We start from the raw sequence: 8,816 nt of genomic DNA, 5'->3' as shown, positions 1-8,816 counted from the left end.
GAACTCACTTTGCATGTGCTTATAATCATCAGCCCCCAAGTGTTGGTCTTTGGAGGCATGTATGCAACAATAATTTTTCTGCTTTCTTGTCCTTGGATCTTGATCGTGTGTGTGTGTGTGTGTGTGTGTGTGTGTGTGTGTGTGTGAGGCAAAAAGACAACTGCTGGTTGGATGATTACTCTTAGACCATAGTTAAATGTCACATCAATGTCATGAAAGCTTTCAGTCAGTGCCTGTAAATTTTAGCTAGGTGCACCCTAAATTACTATTACAATTGACTTTATCCATATATGACACAAAAGCATCCTTGTCCAATGATTTTTCAAATTTTTATTTATAGGATGTGGTCCCTGAAAGTCTGTACTTAGCTTATTTACACATGAATGCATATTTTGCACTGTTAACCATCTTTGCATTCAATCCAGTCTTTTCTAAAACTCTATCTAGTATTTCTCTATTCACCCTACTATAATCTTTCTCTGTCTAGGAAACCTAAAAACAATTTACTCTCATCATCTTTCAGTCATTTCACTGACCACAAAGATATTATCCTCTGTCCGCCTGTCCACATGAAATCCATTCAGTTCTTCTTCTAAAACACCAGCATCAATTATTACATTTCTACAATCTCTCATTCAGCAATGCACTGAAAACAATTGGCTCATTTATTTATTTTTTTCCAACTCAATGTGGCAGTGTCACTCTACATCCATTCCTCTTTCTTGGCACTATACTTATGCTTAGTTAAATAACTATCTTATCCATCACCACTTCCCCTCCATTTTTATACACCTTATAGGGTATCTCATCTGATCTTGCAGTCATCCCATTCTTCTGCTTTTTCATGCATTTTTCCACTTCATAAAGGCGGCAGCAGTGTGACCTTAATCTTGATTCTGCAGGTGACTTGAGATTTCTCCTGAACCAGGCCTCTCCTTCATAACTCATACATTTATAAGTCAGAAAGTGTCTGTACTCTATAGGGACTGGCAACTTCCATAAATCTTTTTTCATATAATATCTCATCTTAGGCCAAAGCCCCTTACATAAAAGTGTGCTTTCTCTTAAGCCAGAACCATTTACATAAAAAAAAATTGTGTTCTCTTTATCCTAGGCCAGAGCCCCTTGCTTAAAAAAGTGCATAGAAATAAATTTGAGAATAAGAAGTCACTTTACAAATTCTGAGGCTTGAGAACCCATCCTCCACCTGTCCATCAGACAGCTCTAATAATCTATATACCACCAGGTTGATCACCCTTGAATGGGGATAGATACAAGTCATCAACATGCTTTTTATTTTGGCTTTATTAGAATTCAATTTTGACTGTTACAGATGTTGCCACTACTGAAAGAAGCTTACCAGCCTGTTCTGTTGAACCACCACCTGCTAAAGGGAACATGCTTCATGATATGCACAGGTTGAAATGGGAAGATGGTTGACAATCTTCAAGCTTTTGATTCCTATGATGTCCAGTGTCGCCTTTGAGAAGAGGCCCTCAAACCTCATTCCTGTTAAATTGTCCTGCCTTTCCTTGTCCCTTCATTAAGAGTCAAACTTATCGTTTGTTAGCTGTGGTGCAGATATACGAGCTGTTTAAGCTCCGTCCATACTAACAGACAAACCTTACTCCCCACAGACACAGAGAAACTGACGTCCACATGACAACACCTGCCTGGCCCAGTCAGAGGTGAGCAGCCAGGCAGTGTATCCATGTAATATAATCTAGAAGACAGTCCTTTGAGTATTTTCATCTTAGCATCTTTTTAAAGGTGCTATTGTTTTGTACTTTTTTAGATATTTTGATGGTATTTTGAAACATTTTAGCATCAAAAACCAATATATTGATAAATTCTTGCATTTTTTTCCCGGCTTTGTTGCCAAACCACGTCCAAAACCTTCTTTTGAACTAAATGAGAACAAAATAATAATTACAGCAACTAAATGTTTACAGTATAAATAGACCGAACTCTCTCTCTATATAAATATCTATAAATGGGATTTAGGCAGAAATATGAAGAGTCCTACTCCAAACCTTCAACATGAACAACTAAAAGGGTAAAATATTAAGATATTTAGCATAACTATATACAGACAGCTCCAGACTTCATAAACCAGCTTTCCTACATATATTTCTTATGAAAGGGATTTTTCTTAACCCCACATGACAGCTGTCATTGGCTAAGGCTTCCTTTGACGTGAATCTTTCACCTGCCTTCTTCTCCCCATTCACATCACCCTTTCCATCCCTCAACCCTACTCACATGCTTTTCATACCTCCTTCATAATCCCCCTCTCTCTCTCTCTCTCTCTCTCTCTCTCTCTCTCTCTCTCTCTCTCTCTCTCTCTCTCTCTCTCTCTCTTGGGCAATGAAGCTGATACCATAGAAATTAAAACTCTCTCTCTCTCTCTCTCTCTCTGGCAATTAATTTTATTTAATAAAAATAAAAAATAAAAACCCTAACACCTATAAGTACTTTCTCATGACAGTCCAGTTACTAAACAAAGGTAGATGTAAAGTAATCTGTGTTGTCACTCATCATCATCTCCCCTACCCCACATCTCTCTCTCTCTCTCTCTCTCTCTCTCTCTCTCTCTCTCTCTCTCTCTCTCTCTCTCTCTCTCTCTCTCTCTCTCTCTCTCTCTCCAAAAGTTAATCCATAGACACAAGTGAATGATGACCTCTCTCCACCATCCACCTGTGCCATGTGTGTGTGGGTGTTATATTGTATAAATTGTCCTGAATGTTTTGGAGAGAGAGAGAGAGAGAGAGAGAGAGAGAGAGAGAGAGAGAGAGAGAGAGAGAGAGAGAGAGAGAGAGAGAGAGAGAGAGAGAGAGAGAGAGAGAGAGAGAGAGAGAGAGAGAGAGAGAGAGAGAGAGAGAGAGAGAGGGGGGGGGAGGAATAACAACATTATGTTGAGATATATGCAATAAAGGTGGCAAATTAAAGATAATTCATATGAGACCAAGTGTGACATTAGCTTTCCTTCTTTTACCTATTTTACCTATCTGTCTGTTGGTTTGTCAGTTTGTCTGTTCTGTATAGAATATGTCGGCTCAAGTTATTGGTAACCTCATATATATATATATATATATATATATATATATATATATATATATATATATATATATATATATATATATATATATATATATATATATATATATATATATATATATATATATATATATATATATATATATATATATATATATATATATATATATATATATATATATATATATATATATATATATATATATATATATATATATATATATATATATATATATATATATATATATATATATATATATATATATATATATATATATATATATATATATATATATATATATATATATATATATATATATATATATATATATATATATAGAGAGAGAGAGAGAGAGAGAGAGAGAGAGAGAGAGAGAGAGAGAGAGAGAGAGAGAGAGAGAGAGAGAGAGAGAGAGAGAGAGAGAGAGAGAGAGAGAGAGAGAGAGAGAGAGAGAGAGAGAGAGAGAGAGAGAGAGACATAATGAGGAGGGCTTAGGGAGGGGGATGAGGAGGGGTCAAAGAAGGAGGCATGGCCTGATTGACACATCAGGGACTTTTGGCCAATGATATTTACCACTAAAAACATTGAGTTGACATGTCACTTTGGCAAAAAAATAAAGTTGGGAATGCTGCTTCATCTAGTTTGTGGCCATCTGTACATATTAGCAACACTCAGTATATCAATATTGTGAAAGATATCATCTCTTCACTGTCTAGGTATACAGTGGGACCCGAGGCACATACAAATCCTTATATTTATCAGGTATTTCAGTAAGAAGGTCCCTTCCTATCAAACTGATTTATAGTCAATTTACTACTTGTAATCAATATAATATGCCTTAGGCCTTTTTTTTCCCTACAATTATTTTTTTAAATACCTGAAAGAAAAAGAAAATGTAAACAGATGCATTATGAGGATGAAATGTAGAGATTTCCTATTATACATTATAACATCTATTAATAGAATCCAATAAATTGTGCCTATTTCAAACTGAGTTTTATATATCTATTTTTCATATATATATATGCATGTATGTAAACTACATTAACAGAATTAGCTGAATGCTGCCTGCATCACATACCATCTCTACCAGTGCACATGTCTTTTGGATTAAATGACCTCCACAAGACAGTATGTTAATAATGATGTCTCTTCTGCATATAAAATGCTATGATATTCATATAAAGATACCAAAGAAAAAGAACAGTAAATGATCATGTCTTACATACAACTCCAGCAATGAATCCTTGCATCCACGACACTTTCTCTTAACACAGCTAGCAGACCCATGTTATGTTCCCCCACAGTATGTTTACAAGCCACAATCACTTACCTACTACACCCTCTCAGTACAGACCACTAGCTCACAGTATGTTTACAAATCACAGTCATTCACTACTTCCTCTTATATATAAACTCTCACTCAGCAAAGCCCACAAACTCACAGCATGTCCCTCCACAATATATTTATAAACTGATCTCTTATCACAGCCTCTCCCACATTAACTATCAATACACTTTTTCTCTCTCACTTGCCACAACCCACACACACACAGCATATTCCCCAACAATATATTCACAAACCACTTATCACAGTCTCTCATATAGAAAGTCAAAAACTAAATCCACTTCTCTCTCCCACTCACTCAACACGAACCATAAACCCATAGTATGTGTATGAACCATAGTTACTCATTGCAACATCTCATGCAGAAACTCACTCTCTTAGGATTTATGTTTTTCTCCCTCTTACTCATTTGATCAGCAAAGTATATGAGTACTCACAAACCATCCCCATTCACCACCTCTCCCATATAAACTCTAGAATACCAAATGTCTCTGTCTCTATAAAAGAGTAATGACAAAAACATGAATGTGATTAACAAACCCAAATTTCTCCCAAATAAACCCTCAAAAGATTTTCTTTCTTACCTCACATTATCATTCTCACAGTATGTTTGTTAACCAGTCACTCACCACATCTACCATATAAATACTCAAGAATAAAATCTCTCTCTCTCTCTCTCTCTCTCTCTCTCTCTCTCTCTCTCTCTCTCTCTCTCTCTCTCTCTCTCTCTCTCTCTCTCTCTCTCTCTCTCTCTCTCAAATGTTCTGGATGAGTGGGTGTAATATTAATTGTGAAGAGGTGAGGTAAGCTCACTGATGCAAGATGCAATGACCACACTAAAATGTGAACTCATCACTCCACATGACTCTTCTCTAGTCTTCAGTTGTTAAATTTTTGTATTTTCTTGCAAATCTGAGGCCAGCAGCTCACATCCTAAGGGTCAGAAGAGCACAGGTGAGCGTTATCACAATTTATCACGATAACAATATCAGGTTATCCGTTATCTGATGATAATTTTTTCTGCATTACTGATTCATCAGTATGACTAATACTTTTGGTTCCAAACTAGCGATAATTGATAATTTTAGTTTTTGGAACATGAGCATGTTGAAGTTTTAAACATTCAAAATCAAATGTAGTTATTTTACTTAAAACAATACTTTTCATTAGTGAAGAGAAAGGATAAATTTGAAAAATTTTTCAAAGATTTTTCTAAGTTTTCCAAGGTAAAGATAAAAATAAAGATTTAGAATTATAGATTTTTTTGTTTAAAATATCAATATCATTATTGCTAGTACTGGAATTTTGGATTTATCAATTTATCAGTTATTGGTTATTGGGCGATAAATTTATCGCCAGTTATCAATTATTAGTTATCGCCAATAAGATTATCATCAATTTATTGGTTATCGTGATAATTTTTTTCATTATCGCACCCAGCTATGCAGAAGAGGTGGGAGAGCACTGATGAAGCTTCATTTCTTTTTGGCAGCAGTGTTGATTGGCTAGGCTTGCTTCAGTTGTTTTGCTGTAATCCATTGATTTTTCAATACTTCTCTTCTCAATATCTTGTCTGAAGCTGTTTATGTCTTTTTGGGGCACCCAGGTACCAGCTGACAAAGTGGAACTCAGTTCAAGGGAAAATTCTTGGCTTGGGAAATGAGGCTGTAAGTAGCTGTTTTTCCTCTTGCTCAAGTGCTTACAAATTCTTTTTACCAACACATCTTCATCTGTCAGGACAAGTATTTATGCCTCTTCTATGTTAGTCAGGTTTTAGAATCCAGCTTATGGTGTAGGTTGTTCACAGTATTATGTTAATTATAATGCTGCCTGATAGCTAAAGGAGCAGAATTTATATGAGTGCTTCTCCTGAGGCTGTCAATTTTCTGCATACCATTTTTGTGGGTAATGTAATAATAAAGATGTATTACAACATTGATTACTGAAGCTTTACCCCTCATTATTTATGAAGTTAAGTCAAATTGAACTTGCTGCTTTTGATATGTGCTCCAAATAGTATCAAATCTCCACACACACTCCATTTCATACATAATGTGTATCCAGTTGTGTTAACCCTAATTATGAAAACAAGCAATATGTTGTAAGTGTTGAGGAGTCATTAAAAATTAATACATCTGTCAAAGTTGCAGTGCAAAGTTTGATGTGTTTGCTCTCAGCAAGAAACAGCATGACTGCTGGGCAGACCATAATGTCATCAGTGAGTGGGGGTTATTTCTTTCAAGTCCTCTAATGTAACTCCATAATGGCAACTGCATGAAACTTTTATACACGTGCTAATACTCTCACAGTTCATCTTATTTCTTATGCTGTGGCTACAAGGATGCCACTTATGTCTTTAACTCTACATCCTTAAATCATCTAAGGAATTCAACACTCTTTACCCAGCCAATGTCATTCCCACTCACACTAATGCAGAACACAGGAATTGATTCCCTATCTTGACATAAGCCTGCCAAACCTGCATCAACTATAACTGCTCCAGGGGAACAGGTCCTGATCCTTTTCCCATCTAAAATCCTCAACTGGGCTATCAGCTACATCTAAGCTCTACCTTTGCACATCTGCCTTCCTCTCACACTCATCCCCGAGCAGAGAAAATTCCATTTTGCATGTCCAGAGGTGGGCATCTCCATTCTTGAGAATTTAGGCACCTCCCTTCACCTCCTTTCATGTCTCATGTTGTTGCAGGAATAGAAAGTCTGGAGTTTCTTGGAATCATCATGCCCCAAGCAATTCTCCAAATTCTCTGTTCTTCTTCCTGAGGACATCCAACTCCTCCTGAAGCCAGTGGAGCTCCACTACTGCTCACTCAACCATGACTGACCTAACTGTACTGTAGTAAACCCTAATCAACCACTCATTATAATAACTCTTATGACAGACCTATGAGCTTTCACAACATAAAAATTAATCCTTTAACATTATTATGTTAATTAACAATAAGAGTTCAAGAAAATTAAGGCCATAAAAACAATGTATCTCATCTGCATAAATTCTCCTTGAGAACCCAGTCTTCAGTATATGGCTATTGTGGCCTATCAAAGTGGTGCAAGACATCAAGAAATGTATCACATTTATGAGGATAAATTTAGAGGATGCAATGAAATGTTAGTTCTTGGTCATAACTTTTTTTTTTTTTTTTTTTACAATAGGAGGGACACCAGCCAAGGGCAACAAAAGAAACCCACTGAGATGCCAGTCTCCAAACAGGGTCCAAAGCAGTAGTCAAAAATTGAAAGATAATATCTTGAAACCTCCCTCTTGAATGAGTTCAAGTCATAAGATGGAAATACAGAAGTAGGCAGGGAGTTCCAGAGTTTACCAGAGAAAGGGATGAATGATTGAGAATACTGGTTAACTCTTGCATCAGAGAGGTGGACAGAATAAGATTAAGAGAACGAAGAAAGTCTTGTGCAGTAAGGTCACAGGAGGAGGGGAAGCATGCAGCTGACAAGATCAGAAGAGCAGTTATCATAAAAATAGCAGTAGAAGATAGCTAGAGATACAACACTGAGATGATGAGAAAGAGGCTGAAGACAGTCAGCTAGAGGAGAGGAGTTGATGAGACAAAAAGCTTTTTATTCCATCCTGTTTAGAAGAGCGGTATGAGTGGAACCCCCCAGACATGTGAAGCATACTCCATACATGGACAAATAAGGTCCCTGTACAGAGTTAGCAGCTGGAAGGGTGAGAAAAACAGGCAGAGATATCTCAAAATGCCAAACTTCATAGAAGCTGTTTTAGCTAGAGATGACATGTGAAGTTTCCAGTTTAAATTATAAGTAAAGGACAGACCAAGGACATTCAGTGTAGAAGAGGGGGACAGTTGAGTATCATTGAAGAAGAGGGGGATAATTGTCTGGAAGGTTGTGTCAAGTTGACAGATGGAGGAATTGAGTTTTTTGAGGCATTGAGCAATACCAACTTTTCTCTACCCCCAATCAGAAATTTTTGAAAGATTTGAGGTCAAACGTTCTGTGGCTTCCCTGTGTGAAATGTTTACTTCCTGAAGGGTTGGACATCTACAAAAAGATATGGAAAAGTGCAGGGTAGTATCATCAGCATAGGAGTGGATAGGACAAGGTTTGGTTAAGGTCACTGATGAATAATAGTAAGAGTGGGTGACAGGACAGAACCCTGAGGAACACCACTGTTAATAGATTTAGAAGAACAATGAAGTTACAACAAGTTACAGAGAAGAACAAAAGAGAACAACAACAAGTTACAGAGAAGGATAGAAGCCATAGGAGGGTAGTTTGGAAATCAAAGCTTTGTGCCAAACTCTATCAAAAGCTTTTGATGCAACAGCACGTTTCACCAAAATCTCTAAAAGAAGATGATCAAGACTCAGTAAAAGCCACAAGATCACCGGTAGAGTGGCCTTGATGG

Source organism: Scylla paramamosain, chromosome 6 (assembly GCF_035594125.1).
Source record: "Scylla paramamosain isolate STU-SP2022 chromosome 6, ASM3559412v1, whole genome shotgun sequence".
Taxonomy (NCBI): Eukaryota; Metazoa; Arthropoda; class Malacostraca; order Decapoda; family Portunidae; genus Scylla; species Scylla paramamosain.
The sequence above is the reverse complement of the archived record's forward strand: the minus strand, read 5'-3'. Positions refer to the sequence as shown.